Genomic DNA, 16,057 nt, shown 5'->3' with positions numbered 1-16,057 from the left:
AATTCCTCAATCCAAACAAGCAAAATGGATTGAAGAACCCCCCCAGCTGGGCCATTTTATTCTGTCAGCAGGACTCTCTACTGTCAGAAAACACTGATCAACAAAAGTTTTCTAACAAAAAATTTTGATTCATCTATGGCCAGCTTAAGAAGAAACTCATTCTGATTACATTACATGTTTACTACAACGTTCATGGCTGTACCAGTGCTGATCCATTGCCCACTATAAGGGTTGTTTATGCCAAGTCCTTTTTCTCTAGACTGTATACAGCTATATCACTCAGAAAAATAAGTTCTGGCTGCCCCCAAAGGGAAGCTGCAGGGAGGCCCTCGCAGACCCCAAACTCCTCTCTCGTTAAGCTTCCTACCCACCATCTCTTTCCTACTGCACCAAAACTATACCTATCCCTCAGTGGCGGCTGGTGCTCCATCGGTTGGGGGTCACTACACAACACTGACCACGTTGCTCCGGGGTGAACAATGTGCAGTGAGGAGCTCGCGGTGCTCATTTGTCTATGGATGGAATGAACAAAGCAGGCTAGGATGACACTCTCTGGATGACAGTGCCTTACTGGCAGGCTCTGGTCTCTCATTCTCCTGTTCAGCTCCTCATCTGGGTTCTGTGCTGGGTTTGCTCTCCACATGTTTGAATCCATTGTTGGCAGCAGCTTCCCCCATCCGCCTCCGTGTCCCAGCCTTCACGTCCCCCCTCCTTCTTCTCCTACCAGCCAATGGGGTCTTCAGACTCCCAGCCAATGGGCTAATTGGCCAGGAGGAGAACAGGAAGACATTAGCAAATATTAATTCACTAATGTTACACAACAGGGTAGGCTCAGGGCACAGTGCTCTGCGCCCCCCGAGCCCACCCTTTTTTGAAGCCAACTAGAGCCAGGCTTCTAAAAAAAAAAAAAAAAATCATTGCAATCCATGCGTCTAGCGCCCCGTGCATGGAGATTAGGGGGCCGGATGCATGGACATGGACGGGCCACCACTGCTATCCCTCCTAGCAATGGCTAAACCTGCCTACTTCTAGCAGGCCTTCCAAGTTGAGCAACACTGACATACTGTATTAATAATTAAACATAACATCATGATCAGTAAAGCATTTCAACTGGGAAGCTCTGGTGATAGAAGGCCAAATAGACATTGTGGAGTTGATTTACTAAAGGCAAATAGACTGTGTACCCTGCAAGAGTAGTTGCTTTCATTTTCCTCAGAACTTAGTAAATGTAGTAAAGCTCTGCAAATTTCTATTATCCAATCATGTGCAAACAAAAATGCATTTTTTAAAATTTTCCTTGCAACTGATTGGGTATTTTTTTCAAAGTGAAGCTTTACCGCATCTACATTTACTAACTAAAATGCACAGTCTATGTGCCTTTAGTACATCCACCACTGTACTACTGCAGTGGCCTCCTTACCACATGAAAAATGAGGCCAGTGATAAGGGTCTCAGTTATTAGAAATTAATTGAAGTATGCATAATTTGGGGCTTTTTCTATTTATAATAACTAGAAGGGCTTTGCAACTGAATTAGGTAAAGGAACAAATAATTGAAAAAAACAGTTAAACATTAGATTATTTTTTCCTTTTGCCTGTTTCCGTTGTTTCTTTATATATATATCACAGAGCTGTGAATATATGGCAGACCACAAATTACACTGCTTCTCATGGAATTCTAATGCAGCCTCTCTCTTTCTCTAGCATTTCTCCTAAGACTGAACAGGATGTATAGAATAACATGTAAAGGACAAGGAATAAGGCTTAGAAACTGATCGTTATTATATGCATGGTTTCCATATTAGCCTGCACTGATCAGCAGATAATAGTGTACTGCCCAAAATATGCCAAGATTAAATAATGAATGAAAAGAGTCAAAGAGAATAGAAGGGATTGCAGCCTCATAGCACAATCCAATTATTTACTCCTTGCTTCACTCAGCTTTATTGGAAACAATCATTTAAATGTACCCAAGTCAACAGTAATTTCTGGAAATGCATTTCAGGTTTAGGACCCGCACATTACGATAATTAAGACCGTGGAAGAGAACAGAGATACATGCTACAATGAAAATATGGCAAGCATACAAAGAGATACTTTCCATTATCAAACCCAGAGGTGAAGCTGGCAGGAAGTGGCAATTTATTTTCATTTCCACTGGCTGGTTTTATATCTCACTGCTGACATTCAAATCAATATAAAAAAAGAAACATTACAAATGGTCTTGTGTTTAAGCAGAGCAGCTAGGAGAATAGGTCAGAGAAAGCCTGGGGCATCCTTTAGTGGTCCAACACCAGATTTAAGGGTTGTAATGCAGGTTGACACTGGAATGCATTTTTCTCTGCATCCTATGGGGTAAGAGCAGACAGCAAGCAATTCACTAAATAGCGCTGAATCAGTTTAACTTAAAAGGAAATTATAAATGTTTTCCAGGTATGGATATTTTATACACAGTTGCAGTGGTCCAACTAGGATCAATATGTCTATGCATATACAATATCTGGCTGATGCTCCTGGAAGCTGGAAATAATTGAAATAGACAACACTTCTCTAATGATCTTACCTTGCTTCCGGGTCCCGAGTGGCGCAGCTGCTATGCTGCATTGTGAAAACAGTAGAGCTGCGGCTTGGTGCAAGTGCCATTGAAAGAATGCACAGCATGCTCTGATTGGATGAGGTGGAGAGTTGGAGTGGTGACGTCACGCTCTTCACCTCATCCAAACACTTTGCATTCATTCAGAAAATGCAAAGCATCCTCTAAATGGCACCCATGTCAAGTGGCTGACCTTCTATGTTCACAATGCAGCCACTCGGCGTGGGACCTGGAAGCAAGTGGTAGTGTCTACTTCACTGATTTCCAGCTTCCAGGGACATTGGTCAGGTATGGTATATGCATAGTTGCACAGGTCCAAGGTAGACCAATGTAGCTATGTATATAAAACATCCATAACAGTAACTCTTCTTTAAACACGTCAACAGTGACTTACCAAATATGGAGTCACACACTGATGTTGCCAAAAGTTTATTCAGCCAGCAGAAACACACCAAGTGTCCCCAACAACAGACTGCCCCACTCTAATATGTTTCTGTTAGAGAATTTAGATTCTTATTTTAAAATCATTTATGTTTATTTGCAAAAGATTGCTTAAAAGTAGTAGAATTTCATATTAACCAATATATGTTATTTCGTAGATATAGAAAGTCTTGAACTTTAGATGACCTCTCTGCTTCATGCTGATATTTTTACTGGGTGAAAGTTCATTAGAATAGATTCAAGTTATATATAATTGTCTCAAGTCCTTGAGATGCATATAAATCAAAGAGATAAGATAAGAACATCTTATACAGGTGGTGTAGAAATAATTATGTGGAATATGGGAAAGTTATCTACAGTACATTAAGTTTGACAGGGTCAAACAAAGGTATGCTTGTGCCCTCATTAAATACAGTACTTTTGCACATAGAATTGTATAGCGAAAAACAATGAGACATATAACACATAAATGTGGGGTTATTGACAGTTCATTCTCCCAAAGTCGCAAATCTGTCTTATCAGGACAAGGAGGGTTTGATTTAACACAGCTGGGTGCCTGTCTCTACACAGGTGTTTTTAATTGGACAAAACCAGTTATAAATCACTTTAATGAACATATAGGAATTCTGGGAATGAATAAGTTTGTCTGGTTGTAGAACAGCTGTCAGATTTATAGTTAGTTACATTGACGTAGATCTTAGCAACCGATCATATCTAGGAGAGATGGCTAAGATAAGGCTTGTAAAAGGATATATAAATGCGAGTTCTGCAATTTTAGACAGACAAGTCAGATAGGAGCTCATAAGGCTGAGCTCTATGTATGCTGCCTTATTGCACGGGTCATAGAGGTCAGAACCAGTGGGCAATTATCTGTTCAGATAGGCGTCTATCAGGCTGACTATTTGTCTATGCAGCCCTATAGCATGGGTGACAGGCAGTCAGAACCAATAGGCAAATATCTGTCCTTTTATTGTAACTTGTCTCCTCGTACAAGTCAAATAAAGAAAACTTCTTAACTTGATCCAGAGTATGGTCTCAGGTGAATTTTGCTCACAGTTTCACATTAAAGTGATACTAAAGGTTTGTTTTTTTTTTTTGTTTTTTTAATTATGTTCCTTTAAGGTAGCGTACTGTTGGTTCACTTACCTTTTCCTTCGTATTACTTTTTAAATGCCTCTTTTTGGTGTGTGATTTTGGAACTTCCTGTTCCTCTTCTATAAGGTTGCCCCCTCATCGAAACCGTTCTGCCTGGGGTTTACTATACGTGTGTGCCCCCTCCCTTGGGACTACATGCCTACGGTGAGATGCTGTCTGCGTTCACAGGCACTAGAGGCAGGGGTGTCTAAGATGCTGTAGCTCCGCCTCCCATGCCATCTTAACTACTATGTGTATGGGTGTGCTGGGGAGACGGGAATGGACGTGGCTGCTTGGAGGTGTCCTGTACACCGAAGGCTGTGATAGACATGAGAACAAGGCTCATTCTAATTCTTTCACACAGTGAAAAAGCGGCACTGTGCATGTGCGATAAGCGTCAAGGGATTTGTAGTTCCCATGAAGACGTGACATTGCGGCAGGGTGCACGCTCCAAAAAACGGAAGCCGAGGATATCATACAGAGAGTCAAGGAGGAAGTGCAGAAAAAGAATACTCATATAACAGGTAAATAAAACAATTCAGGAGAAATAACAGCTAGATTATTGATGTATGCAGCATATAGATATGATATTGATTAAAAAAATTTTTAGCTTTACAACCCCTTTAAGGGCTATGAATCTACAATTAGGCCTTTAAGGGTAAAACACATTTCTGAACCTACAAATAAGGTCAATAGTGAAACACTCTTAAATGGGTCTCTAGTACTAAACCTGGTTTTATTACCTACAGTGCTGTCACCAACTAATTCCCTAAACCATGTCAAGGTAATAAACAGTGTATCTGTGAGTACAATGTCTGCAGCTGAAAGGTCTTTTGCTGTAAAGTGTCCAATAAAGTGAAAATACATTGGTTAAAAATAAACCATTAAAGAAGGCTATAAATGCTGCCCATGCCACCAAACTCTGCTGTGCTGTAAAATCCATTCCCTCTAGAAGTCCACTGGGAAACCAACACTTTCAAATATCGATCCTTAGGGTCCCCTGCAGCTCTCACTGGCTTCTCCTGTTAACTTCTATGTCACTGCAACACACAGCAATGATGTGGAAGAACCATTGAGAGCTGCAGGAGACCCAGAAAATTGACACTTACATAAGTGTCAATTTTCCAGCAGACTTTGGGGGATGATTTCAAATCATGTGGAGTTGGACAGACAGGGAGGTAAGTATTTACAGTTCTGTTACATGTAACCCTTTTTAAGTAATGTATTTTTCATGACAGGATCACTTTAAACATGGCCATACATTGCTGTGACACAGTACACACACCATCACTACTGTGCTATAGAGATCCAGATCAGATGTAATTCAGAAGTATAAAACGCCCTAAGGTTGATTTAATAATTGTAGTTTGGGGCAGTAAAAACAGACGTTTAGATATTGTGTTTTGTAAGCAACTATAATGACCTAAAAAAGCAAATATATACATACAGTGAAACCTCGGATTGCGAGTAAAGGGGTATACGAGCGTTTCGCAATACAAGCTATTTTAAAAAAAAAATCCTGACTCAGTTTGAGTTGTCTCGCAAGACGAGCAGGATTCAAGCCACTGGGGTGGGCAGTACTGCATTTAGCCAGAGGTGCGGGGCGCCGGTGATGCTCGAAAATGCTCGGAGACATTCGGAGATGCTCGGAGACACTCCATTCCCGAGTGTCTCCGAGTGCCCCTGCACCTCTGGCCAAATGCGGTACTGCATACACCAGCAGTGACTGTGGAACTAATTATCTGAGTTTCCATTGATTACTATGGGGAAACTCGCCGTGATATACGAGTGCTTTGGATTACAAGCATGCTTCTGGAACGCATGCTCGTAATCCAAGGTACTACTGTGTGTGTATATATATATATATATATATATATATATATATATATACACACACACACACACACACACACAGTTGTGCTAATAAGTTTACATACCCTGGCAGAATTTATGATTTCTTGGCCCATTTTCAGAGAATATGAATGATAACACAAAAACTTTTCTTTCACTTATGGTTAGTTTGGCTGAAGCCATTTATTATCAATCAACTGTTTAATCCTTTTAAATCATGATAGCAACAAACTACCCAAATGACCCTGATCAAAAGTTTACATACCTCAGTTCTTAATACCGTGTATTGCCCCCTTTAACATCAATGACAACTTGAAGTATTTTGTGGTATTTGTGGATGAGGCTCTTTATCTTCTCAGAGGTTAAAACTGCCCATTCCTCTGCATGAACTGCACGTTTGAGATCTCCCCAGAGTGGCTCAATGATATTGAGGTCAGGAGACTGAGATGGCCACTCCAGAACCTTCTGCTGTAGCCAATGACTAGAGATGAGCTGAACACCCCCCCCCCCCCCCCCGGTTCGGTTCGCACCAGAACCTGCGAACGGACCGAAAATTTGCACGAACGTTAGAACCCCATTGAAGTCTATGGGACTCGAACGTTCAAAATCAAAAGTGCTAATTTTAAAGGCTAATTTGCATTGTATTGTCCTAAAAAGGGTTTGGGGACCTGGGTCCTGCCCCAGGGGACATGTATCAATGCAAAAAAAAGTTTTAAAAACGGCCGTTTTTTCGGGAGCAGTGATTTTAATGATGCTTAAAGTGAAAAAAAACGTGAAATATTCCTTTAAATATCATACCTGGGGGGTGTCTATAGTATGCTGTAAAGTGGCGCGTGTTTCTCGTGCTTAGAACAGTCCCTGCACAAAATGACATTTTTAAAGTAATAAAAGTCATTTAAAACTGCTTACGGCTTTAATGTAATGTCTGGTCCCGGTAATATGGATGAAAATCAGTGAGACAAACGGCATGGGTACCCCCCAGTCCATTACCAGGCCATTTGGGTCTTGTATGGATATTAAGGGGAACCCCGTACCCAGATTAAAAAAAAGGAAAGACGTGGGGCTCCAGGCCCTCTGAACAGCATTATACAGGCGGTGCAAACAAGACAGGGACTGTAGGTTTGTTGTTAAGTAGAATCTGTTTGTAATTTTGAACTGGTACATTTTTAAATTGTAGCTCCAGCTAAAAAAATCTATTTTTAAGCTTTTTGGAAAACATAACGAAGGGTTATCACCCCTGTGACATTTGTTTTGCTGTCTGTGCACCTCTTCAGAAGATTTTACCTCACTTTCTGTCCCAATGACAAATGTTTTTTGACAATTTGGGGTTTTTAGTGAAACAAGGATTGGTGATAAAGCGTCAGTGGAAAGTAGACACATTTTTCCCATATTAACTCTTACAGGAGAGAATTTCCCTTCCTAGGGGTAGATTTCATCTCACTTCCCGTTGTCTCCTTCCGTTTGCAAGTAGGAGTCGTTTGTAAGTTGTATGTTTGAAAGTAGGGAAAGTAGGGACCTGCAGAAATTGGGGCCTTATGTGTTGGTGTTGCCACAACACTGTAAGCCCTCACAGGGCCCTGCTGTGAAATATTAGATCAAGAATTGTAATTACATGCACATGTTGAACAGGGGCAGAAAAATTGGGCCTTTGGTGGTGGTGGTGCTGGTGCCACAACACTGTAAGTCCTCAGAGTTACTCTTGGTGGGCGCAGAACCGGGCCCTGTTGTGAAATATTAGATCAAGAATTGTAATTACATGTCCATGTTGAACAGGGGCAGAAAAATTGGGCCTTAAGCACTGGTGCCACAACACTGCAACCTCTCACAGATACTCTATTTGGAGAGCAGGAATGAGCCCTGCTGCCAAATATTGCATCAAAAATTGTAATTACACGCCCCTGTTAAACAGGGGCTGAAAAATTGGGCCTTAGGCACTGGTGCTGGTGCCACAACACTGCAACCCCTCACAGATATTCTAGTTGAGTGCAGCAACGAACCCTCCTTGCAAGATATTGCATCAAAAATTGTAATTACACGCCCCTGTTAAACAGGGGCTGAAAAATTGGGCCTTAGCCACTGGTGGCGGCGGCCAGAACCAAAAATATTCTTACAGGCTATCAGCATGATCATTGAGGAGGAACAGGATAGTCACTCAGCATCAGCATAGGCAGTCTTGAAGGGATCTGACATTTCAAAAAAAGTTATTCGGTTACAGTCGATCGACCGAGTCGGTGGACAGGCGCACCCTGTGATCGGTTACAAAACCTCCAGCAGCACTGAATGTGCATTCCGAAAGAACGCTGGATGCAGGACAGGCCAGTAGCTCAATTGCATACTGTGCAAGTTCTGGCCAGTGATCCATCCTCAAGACCCAGTAACCCAGAGGATTTTCGGTGGGAAAGGTGTCTAAGTCAGATCTTGCCCCTAGGTATTCCTGCACCATGTAAAACAGACACTGGCGATGGTTGCTGGAACTGATAATACCTTGGGGCTGCGGACTAAAACATTTTCTGAACGTATCGGTCAGACGTACACCTTCTCCACCGCTCCTTCTTTGACTGACCGAAGCGTCAGCAACACGTTGTCCAGGAACAGGAGTTTGTAACCTCCCAGTCTCTGGGAACGCGTTGCACAGATTTTTCTGCAAGGCCTCTCAAAGATGTTTCATCCTCTGCTCCCTCTGCGATGGCAAGATAAGGTCTGCAACCTTGCCCTTGTAACGTGGATCAAGAAGAGTTGCCAGCCAGTATTGATCCCTCTCCTGGATACCACGAATACGAGGATCCTTCTGCAGTCTTTGCAGGATCAGGGAGGCTATGCAACGTAGGTTTGCTGAGGCATTTGGTCCAGAGTCCTCTGGGTCACTAAGGACGACATGATCCGCAGCCACCTCCTCCCAGCCACGTACAAGTCCATGGGTTTCTTGGGACTGTAAATGATCCCTTAAAAACTGCTGCTGATGCTGAGTGCCAGGCTCCACCTTCATGCTGACACAATCCTCCTCTTCCTCCTCCTCCTCTTCCTGTGTGATTGGCGGGCATGCAGGAACACTGTCTGGATAAATGGGGCCTTGAGAGCTAAGGAAGTTCTCCTCTTCCTGCCTCTGTTCTGCCTCAAGTGCCCTGTCCATTATTCCACACAGTGTGTGCTCCAACAGGTGGACAAGGGGGACAGTGTCACTGATGCATGCACTGTCACTGCTCACCATCCTCGTGGCCTCCTCAAATGGTGACAGGACAGTGCATGCATCCCTGATCATGGCCCACTGGCTTGGGGAAAAAAAACAAGCTCCCCTGACCCTGTCCTGGTGCCATAGTTGCACAGGTACTCATTGATGGCCCTCTGCTGCGTGTGCAGCCGCTGCAGCATGGCCAAAGTTAAGTTCCACCAGGTGGGCATGTCACAGATTAGGCGGTTCTTGGGCAGGTTAAATTCCTTTTGGAGGTCAGCCAGCCGAGCACTGGCATTATATGACCTGCGAAAATGTACACAGACTTTCCTGGCCTGCCTCAGGACATCCTGTAAGCCTGGGTACCTGCCCAAGAACCGCTGCACCACCAAGTTAAGGACGTGAGCCAAACAGGGCACATGGGTCAGTTGTCCCTGTCGGAGGGCGGAGAGGAGGTTGGTGCCCTTGTCGCAAACCACCATACCTGCCTTAAGCTGGCGTGGCGTCAACCACCTCTGAACCTGCCACTGCAGAGCTGACAGAATCTCTGCCCCAGTGTGGCTCCTGTCCCCCAAGCACACCAGCTCAAGCACGGCATGGCATCTTTTGGCCTGCGTGCTTGCGTAGCCCCTTGAACGCCTATGGAGCACCACTGGTTCCGAAGTCAAATCAGCACAGGAAGAGGCCATGGAGGAAGAAGAAGAGGAGGGGGTGGAGGAGAGAGGTGTGGCAGAATCACCACTAGTAGTATTTTGGAGGCGTGGTAGCAGAACAACCTCCAACACTACTGCACCCTGTCCTGCATCCTTCCCAGCTGCCAGAAGAGTCACCCAGTGCGCGGTGAAAGATAGGTAACGTCCCTGTCCATGCCTGCTGGACCATGAGTCAGTGGTAATATTCACCTTACTGCTGACCGCCCTGTCCAGCGAGGCCAAGACATTGCCTTCCACATGCTGGTAGAGAGCCAGAATCGCCTTCCGTGAGAAAAAGTGGCGTTTGGGAACCTGCCACTGAGGAACCGCACATTCCACAAAGGGGGGCAGAGTCTACCAACTGAAAAGGCAGCAGTTGAAATGCTAGCAATTTAGGCAAGCTAGCATTCAACCACTGGGCATGTGGATGGCTGGGAGCGAACTTCTTTTGGTGGTGCAGCAGCTGAGGCAGGGAAATTTGCCTGGTACAATCTGACGTTGGTGTACCGATAGCAGATTGTCCCCAAGTACTTGGCTGTGACACACCTAATTCTACACCTTCATTCCTCTCAGTACAGGTCTCAGAGAGGACTGAAGGTATAGTGGGGTTGAAGATCCCAGCTGATGAGGAGCAAGGAGAGGTCCTCTTTGTTCTTTGGTTTGGGTCTTTTAGGTACGCTTGCCAACTAACTGCATGGCAGGTTAACATATGTCTGGTCAAGCATGTGGTGCCCAAGCGGGAGATGTTTTGGCCACGAGAGATACGCTTGAGACATATGTTGCAAATAGCAGCGGTGGGATCTGATGCACTCGTCTCAAAAAAGGCCCACACCAAAGAACTTTTGGAATAAAGCGCAGAGACAGCAGCGCCCTGCACATGCGGAGCTCTACAGTGTCATGCAGTCGGTGTGCTGCCCTTAAGCTGGCCCCTGGAGGGCATCCTGCCTCATTGGTGATGTGCCTCCTCCTCCTCTCTCCTATCAGGCACCCATGTGGAGTCAGTGACCTCATCATCTCCTCCCTCCTCATCACTGGAGCAAAGCTGGCAGTATGCTGCAGCTGGGGGAACGTGACTGCCAGATTGCTGTCCTTCTTGGGCACCCCCTCTCTCTGGGCTCACGTTACTGCCTTCCTCTAGCTGGGTACCATCATCGGAGCCTTCAAAACGCTGGGCATCCTCCTGGAGCATGTACCCAACACTGTGGTCAAACAGTTCGGGGGACTCCTCAGGAGGACATGGTGGGGCTAGGGAAGGAGTGACTGATGCCATTGAGCCGAGGGAAAAGGCTGCGTTGGCAGCTGCTTTGCCAGACAAAGTACCCTGAGCCTTGGTGAGAGAGGATGAGGAGGATGAGGACGGCTTGGTCGTCCACTCTACCAAGTCTTCCTCGTGTTGCGGCTCAACGCGGCCAGCTGCCGAAAAAAAGGACAAGCGTGTTACACGGCCACGTGCTGATGAGGATGCCCCATCTCCACGACCAGCACTGTTGCCTCTAGACACAGAGCCTGCTTGCCCTCTTTTATTGACTTGTGACTGTCTGCCTCTCCTTGTTGGCCTTCCAGACATACTAATAATATATATATATATATATATATATATATATATATACTGATACTGCAGCTAGCAGAATCAACTGCCTGCCTGTAGTATTATTAGTATGAGAACACCAGCAATTGTCTTCAGGTAGCTTTAGGTGCACACTGTGCAGAGGACACAGTACACTAACTGTAAATACTGTAGCTGCCTGCCTGTGGTATTAATAGGAGCAGAACAACAGCAATTGTCTCCAGGTAGCTTTAGATGCACACTGTGCAGAGGACGCACTACACTAACTGTAAATACTGTAGCTGCCTGCCTGTGGTATTAATAGGATCAGAAGAACACCGCTAATTTTCTTCAGGTAGCTTTAGGTGCACACTGTGCAGGGGACGCACTACACTAAATTGTAAATACTGCAGCTGCCTGTGGTACTGTACTAATATGATCAGAAGAACACCACAAATTTTCTTCAGGTAGCTTTAGGTGCACACTGTGCAGAGGACGCACTACACTAACTTGTAAATACTGCAGCTGCCTGCGGTACTCTACTAATAGGATCAGAAGAACACCACTAATTTTGTTTAGGTAGCTTTAGGTGCACACTGTGCAGAGGACGCACTAAACTAACTTGTAAATACTGCAGCTGCCTGCGGTACTGTACTAATAGGATTAGAAGAACACCACTAATTTTCTTCAGGTGGCTTTAGGTGCACACTGTGCAGAGGACGCACTACACTAACTTGTAAATACTGAAGCTGTCTTCGGTACTGTACTAATAGGATCAGAAGAACACCACTAATTTTCTTCAGGTAGCTTTAGGTGCACACTGTGCAGAGGACACACTACACTAACTTGTAAATACTACAGCTGCCTCTGGTACTGTACTAACAGGATCAGAAGAACACCACTAATTTTCTTCAGGTAGCTTTACGTGCACACTGTGCAGAGGACGCACTACACTAACTTGTAAATACTGCAGCTGCCTGTGGTACTGTACTGACAGGATCAGAACACTAATTTTCTTCAGGTAGCTTTAGGTACACACTGTGTAGAGGACACACTACACTAACTGTAAATACTGTATCTAATAGGACTAATAGGATCAGAAGAACACCAGCAATTTTCTTCAGGTAGATGTAAAAACTGTAAAAACACCTGCCTGCCTGTCAGTAGTAGGAAGAGAATAACAGGAACGGATCTAGCTAAATTGAATACAGTGTATATATATTTTTATATATATGTATACACAACACCTAGGATGTATATATATATACACAATACACTGTAAGTGCAGCTAACTGACTCACCTGCCTACTTTATCTACCTTAAATCAAATGACACTGTCTCTCTGTCTATCTCTCTCTCAACGCCGGAACACACTACACAGGGCCTCCGTGCAGGCGGCCTTATATAGTGTGGGGCGTGTACTAAACCTCCTGAGCCATAATTGGCTAAAGCCACCCTGGCTTTGGCCAATTACGGCTCTCTGTACAGACGGCGCTGTGAGTGGCCAAGCATGCGGGTCATAGTGCATGCTTGGCCAATCATCAGCAAGGCAATGCACTGTGATGCCGCAGTGAATTATGGGCTGTAACACGCCACTCGAATTTGGCGCAAACAGCCCATATCGTTCGGAATTCGGCGAACGACCGAACAGGCAATGTTCGAGCCGAACATGCGTGCGATTTGAACACGAAGCTCATCCCTACCAATGACAGGTCAACTTGGCCTTGTATTTTGGATCATTGTCATGTTGGAATGTCCAAGTACGTCCCATGCACAGCTTCCTGTCTGATGAATGCCAATGTTCCTCCAGTATTTTTTGATAACATACTGCATTCATCTTGCCATCAACTTTGACCAAATTTTGACCAAATTTCCTTCGCCTTTGAAGCTCACACATGCCCAAAACATCAGCGATCCACCTGTGTTTTACAATAGGAATGGTGTACCTTTCCTCATAGGCCTTGTTGACTCTCTCCAAATGCTCTCGTTTTCCACTTCTTGATTAGAGTTTGAACACTGCTGTTTGGCATTCTCAATTCCTTGGATATCTTTTTATATCCCTTTCCTGTTTTATACAGCTCAACTACCTTTTCCCACAGATCTTTGACAACTCTTTTGCCTTCCCCATGACTCAGAATCCAAAAACGTCAGTGCGGCACTGGATGAAAGATGCAAGGGTCTGTCAGGAGTCTAGAAACTCATTGACCTTTTATACACAGCACACTAATTACAAGCAAACAGATCACAGGTGAGGATGGTTACCATTAAGCCATTCAAACCCCTTTGTTTCAACCTGTGTTGAAAGGCCAAAATCACCAGGGTATGTAAACTTTTGATCAGGGTCATTTGGGTAGTTTCTGTTGCCATTATGATTTAAAAAGAGTAAACACAGTTGATTGATAATAGATGGCTTCAGCCAAACACTAACCATGAGTGAAAGAAATGTTTTTGTGTTATCATTCATATTCTCTGAAAAATGGCCAAGAAATCATAATTAAACTTATGAGCACAACTGTGTGTGTGTGTGTATGTATGTATAATATATATATATATATATATATATATATATATATATATATATATATATATATATATATATATATATATATATATATATATTTAAACTGTGTGCAAATACGTATAAGAAAACAGCAGCTGAGCTGAACACCCAATTATAATCCCACGTGTGTACTAATACAATGATGATGAATAAGAAGTGCAGCGCTTATTCTAATCACTTAATAATTATGCACATCTCCCTGAGGAAGTCACATAATCTAATGACGAAACACATAGGGATGGGGCTGGATGACGTCACGATGCATATATTAACCGGTAAAAACTATCCATAGAGATCACAGTGGTTGGAGTTTGCATTGCTGTATATGTATAAGACAGACTTCTGCATTATGGCTGACTATACTATGCAGTTTAAGCACCTTGTAAATGTTAGAGTATATCGTTTATGTTTTTAAAGGATAAAGCACTGTGTTGTTTTTCTTTCTACTATATGCATTGCTGAGAAGGTGGAGTAGACTGGAGGGTGCTCTTAAAGGGACAGAGTCCTGATTCAATTGAAGGTGGCTGTTTCTTATTACCATGAAAGAAGAAATAAAGTCACATACAGTACTAATGGATCCAATGGGATATTAAATAGTTCACAGAGAAGTACAAAAGCGTTTTTTACCCTACATAGTTTATAAGGTCATTAAGTCAAGGTGAGTGCACAACTGGTGTTGGCCACATGGATTGATAGTGCACAGTGGTGAAGGCATGCAAGACATGGAATAATCACAAACAGACTGCTTGTTATTTATATAGACTATATTGCCAAAAGTATTGGAAAACCTACCTTTACACGCACATGAACTTTAATGGAATTCCAGTCTTTGTCCGCAGGGTTCAATATTGAGTTGGCCCACCCTTTGCAGCTATAACAGCTTCAACTCTTCTGGGAATGCTGTCCACAAGGTTTAGGAGTGTGCCTATGGGAACGTTTGACCGTTCGTCCAAAAGTGCTTTTGTGAGGTCAGGCACTGATGTGGATGAGAAGGCCTGGCTCGCAGACTCTGCTCTAATTTATCCCAAAGGTGCTCTATCAGGTTGAGGTCAGGACTCTGTGCAGGCTAGTCAAGTTCCTCCACCCCAAACTCTCTCATCCATGTCTTTATGGACCTTGCCTTGTGCACTGAGCACTTGTCCACAAAGTTGGGAGCATGAAATTGTCCAAAATGTCCTGGTATGCTGACTCCTAAAGAGTTCCCTTCACTGGAACTAAGGGGCCAAGCCCAACCCCTGGAGAAACAATCCCACACCATAATCCCCCCTCCACCAAATGATTTGGACCAGTGCACAAAGCAAGGTGTATAAAGACATGGATGAGCGAGTTTGGGGTGGAGAAACTTGACTTGTCTGAACAGAGTCCTGAACTCAACCCAATAGAATACCTTTAGGATGAATTAGAGTGGAGACTGTGAACCAGACCTTCTTGTCCAACATCAGTGCCAGACCTCACAAATGCGCTTCTGGATGTATGGTGAAACATTCCCATAAACACAATCCTAAATCTTGTGGGCAGCCTTCCCAGAAGAGTTGAAGCTGTTATAGTTGCAAAGGGTGGGCCAACCCAATATTGAACCCTACGGACTAAGACTGGGATGCCATTAAAGTTTATGTGCATGTAAAGGCAGGTGTGTCAGGGCTGGGCTCAGTCCTTCCTTCTCTGAGCTGGCCGCTCACCTGTCGGCTAATTGCCAGCTCCTTTCTCTCCACAGTGACTCAGCTGTTGATGATCTGCTCGTCAGTCCTGCCTACTTAAAGCCGTCCAGCTCACTTCATCTCTGCCTTCGCCTTTGGTCACATCTCTGAGACTTTCTCCTGCGTTCCTGTTGAAGACTCTACTCGGCTGACGTCCCTTCTGGCTCCTGATCCTGCTTGCTGTACTACTACGTTGATCTCTGGCTCTTTGACAGTGGCATTGGCTGACTAAACGATCTGGTTACTGAACTCTGGCTATGTATTGACTACGCTTACTCTGTTTACCTTTTTATTATTATTAAACAAGTGTGATTAACTGTACTTCTGTCTTGGTCTTGGGAAGACTGCATATAATTCATCATTTAGATATAATAA

The sequence above is a fragment of the Aquarana catesbeiana genome, linkage group LG01 (genome assembly GCF_042186555.1).
Source record: "Aquarana catesbeiana isolate 2022-GZ linkage group LG01, ASM4218655v1, whole genome shotgun sequence".
NCBI classification, from domain to species: Eukaryota; Metazoa; Chordata; class Amphibia; order Anura; family Ranidae; genus Aquarana; species Aquarana catesbeiana.
Note: the sequence above shows the minus strand (reverse complement) of the source record.